Raw genomic sequence first — 4,062 nt, 5'->3', positions numbered from 1 at the left:
TGCGCGCGCGTGATAAGAGTGAAATGACTGATATACTTAATATAGCTATAACTTTTACATTTTTTAATGAAATGATTTGAATCTCATTATATAAAGATATCTTAATAGTGTAGATAATGTGACACTGTCAAATTAGCACGAACTTACGCGCATGCACGTGCGCTGCCCTCTGATTGGCTGAAACAAAAATCTCAATATCTTTTCTGTTTTTTGACCAAATGCTATGAAATTTAAAACATAGGGATACTTTAGTATGTCCTACAATATGATATATAACAGTTGTCATGAAAACACGCGTATGCACGTGCGCTGCAATCTGATTGGCTAAAACTTTAAATGGCTATAACTCCCTTGTTTTTCAACCAAACAGGATGGGATTTAGAATATAGACAGACCTAATAAACTCCTACAAGAAGGTGTGGTCATCATGCACTTGCATGCACGTGCGCTTTGCTCTGATTGGCTGAAACAAAAATCCCAGTATCTTTTCTGTTTTTGACGAAATGCGATGAAATTTAAAACATAGGCATACTTTAGGATGTCCTACAATAGGATATATAACAATTATCATGTAAACACGTGCATGCACGTGCGCAGCAATCTGATTGGCTTAAACTTTAAATGGCTATAACTCCCTTGTTTTTCAACCAAACAGGATGGGATTTAGAATATAGATAGACATAATGATATCCTACAAGAAGGTATGGTCATCATGCACATGCATGCACATGCGTGCACGTGAAATGAGTAAAATTAAAAATACGCTTAAATGAGTGTATTTTTTTAATACTTCTGGATTAAATGCTTTGATATTAAGTATATTAAAATATATAGATAGTGTACACAAGATGAAATGGTCATGACGCACATGCATTCACATGAGCACGCGTGTAATGCTAAGATTTAAATATATTTTGTATTGTTCTTGGAAAACGTTGTTTAAGTCTAAATTGTATAAAGTATGTCTTATTTAATAGAACTTACAGGGAATATGGCACCAAAAGGGAGTTGGGGAGCGTTTGGGGAACATCTGTAACGGTCCCCGTTACAATTAGCCCTAGTTATTAAGGTCTTTCGTCTTCAGCGGAAGACCTTATTGTTTTTCTTAGGGTTCTTTTCCACTATTTTTCTTCTTATTATTTTTTTTCTTACCGATTTTGTGCACGCGAGTTCTCGGAAACGGCTGGATGGATTTTCATGAAACTTTCAGGTCTGATAGAACATCAAAAAATCTAGAAATAATTTTTTTTATTTTGATGACGTCACTTCCGGTTCGGAGATTTTCGCGATTTTGTCATTTTTAGAGGGTCACTTTGTCCGGCAATGTTCTCAAAAACCGTTGAAGATAGAAGTATGAAATTTTCAGTGATGATAGAGCAACCTTTGGAGAAGTGAATTGAGTATATCATAACTACCGGAAATACGAAGCGCCGACGCTCGCTATGGCGCGAAAATAGTCCTATGAAGAATATCAAAAATTTTGACACCTTTTCAAAGATAACTTTTTACCTAGAAATATTTTGTTAAGACATGTAGAACAAAAGAAGTGTAGAATTACAAGATCTTACAAATGATATCTCGAAAAAAGGGCTGGCCCCTGACATTAAGGGCCTAGAGGGGCCAAAAGTATTTTCTTTAGATCTCAAAAAGTATTGGGAATTTGTAATACGTCAAAAAAGCAAAGTTGTTCAAAATGTCGAGCTCTATCTAATGGGGTCGTCAAAATACGTCCGGCAACGTCACTTCCGGTCAAACCGGAAGTAGTCAAAAATTGCATATTTTTGCTGTTCTTAACAGGTTTTTGAATATTTTATGTCACTGGAAGCTTAAATCTTAATTTTCCGTCCGTCGACGGTTTCCGGTCAAAAGGAAGTTGCCAAAAATGGCTTAATTTTGCAATAATTAACATAAATTTGGAGGATTAAACCATTTTGACTTCATTTCTCTCTTTTTTTTAAATGAAAGTTACTTCCGGTCAAACAGGACGGAAGACCTACTCGTTGCTTTGCAACGAGCTCGGCTCTAGTTATTATTATTATTATTATTATTTTTTTGACTTTCTAATTTTGTGCACGCGATTTCTCGAATACTACTGGATGGAATGACGTGAAATTTTCAGAAATGATGTGTCGTAACATGAATTTAGTATATCCGAGAGAAAATTTGGAATCTCACTTCCGGTGCCAAGTTAGGGACAATTTCCTGAAATTAAAATGACATTTTGTCCGCGATTAAACTCAAAAACGGTAAAAGATATCAACATGAAACTTTCAGGGATTATAGATCGTGATATATACCATCCAGGACGCGACTCTTCGTTCGTCGTCGGTACTTCCTGTCGTTAGGAGAAGCGAATTAAAAAAATCGCATTTTCTAACTTTTTTGTTCTTCAATATTTTTTATCAATTTTTGGAATGATAATAGAGACTCTTTGATTGATGCTTACTATGTAAGTTGTTTGGATATTGGTTCGTCTGAACTCTAGATATTAACATTTGAAAATCTGAAGCGGGACCAAGATGGCGGCTCTCTCTGTCAACTCCGCCATTTCGCGAGTAGGGGTTTATGGAGGTAGCTGAGCGTTTGATTAAACGATTCTGACATAAGGATACATGAAATGTAAAAAACTACTTCGACTCTCACGTAGTAGTGAAATGGTTGGAGGAGTTACCTCCCGTTACTTGTTTATATTGTAATAGATAATCAATGTAAATATTGTAATTAATTGGTCAATTGACAAAAGAATTATACAAGTATTATTGATAAATGATGTTCTGTTAGAAAATAATAATAGTGTTGCCAAAAGAAAGGCAGTCTGTGGTATTTTATCAATATGATATCTGATAACTTTTGATCATTGATTAAGTTGAGGTACAAGGGGGCAGTACAGCCAATTGGCGTGTGTCTTCACTTTGGTACAGAAACCAATTAGTATATCGATCAAATGGGATTGTGCAAAGTTGCCGTAGTCAGTGACTAGTTCAAATATAGCTGTGTGACGTTGGCTATAGGTTTGTCATTAGGACAGAGAAGCTCTTACAAAGTTAAATAGTGTGTAAGTATATTGTAGCTACTTGGCTAGAGTTATATAGGCAACTTGGTAAGCAGTAAGACACCAGGCAGGTGTTAAAGGCTAAATCAAGAGGCACCAGGCAGGTGGCTGTTGACTTATATAGTCAGTTGTATGGTGAGGCAATTGTCATATGGCACCAGGCAGGTGCCGGTATTAACTGAAGATATATAAGTGTACAAAGCACTTAGGTCATTTGATTTAAAGACACCAGGCAGGTGTCATATTATTATCTGTAAATATTGCATTCAATCATATCTCCAGTAAAACTCGGTAATCCGAGCACGGACCTACTGACCGCTCAGGTCCGACACATTACAGTAGTAAGTTGCAATTGAGTGTCAATCTTAAAACTTAATTTCCGTTTCACTGCTTTAGTGTAACTGGGCTAGATACAATATGTAATGTGTATAATGTGTTACATATACTTTCTTAACGTCGAAATAAAATAAAGGCGCTAAGAATGTTTTATTTTTAAAATTTAATTGAAGCTATCATACTTATTTAATAGATCAGTCCAAAGAAAAGGCGCGAATATTTACTCGTGGCGTTTGGCGCGAAATTATGAATGCTTTTTATAATTCTTAGACAGGTGAACTGTTGCAAAAGTATACACAGGTATGTTTAGAGCAGTACTCTCAATAGCTTAATGGTTAGCGCGTTGAGGATAAAAAAGTAAAAAAAAAGTGCATTCACGTTGGCGACATGGGTTCAATCCTCCTTGTGACCAAAATTTTGAATCTCTTTTCAGCTCGATTTTACGTGGGTTTCTTTTCCTAAAACGGACGGAAGACCTCTCGTTGCTCGCAACGAGATCGTATCTAGTTATTATTCTTTTTATTATTTTTTTTCCAAAATTTTGTGCACGCGATTTCTCGAAGACTACTGGATGAAATGACGTGAAATTTTCAGAAATGATGTGTCGTAACATGAATTTTATATATCCGGGAGAATTTTTGGAAATTCGCTTCCGGTGCCAAGTTACGGACAAT

This window comes from Saccostrea cucullata, unplaced genomic scaffold (genome assembly GCF_032062105.1).
Source record: "Saccostrea cucullata isolate Sc308-1 unplaced genomic scaffold, CSIRO_AGI_Scuc_v1 ctg197, whole genome shotgun sequence".
Classification (NCBI taxonomy): domain Eukaryota; kingdom Metazoa; phylum Mollusca; class Bivalvia; order Ostreida; family Ostreidae; genus Saccostrea; species Saccostrea cuccullata.
Note: the sequence above shows the minus strand (reverse complement) of the source record.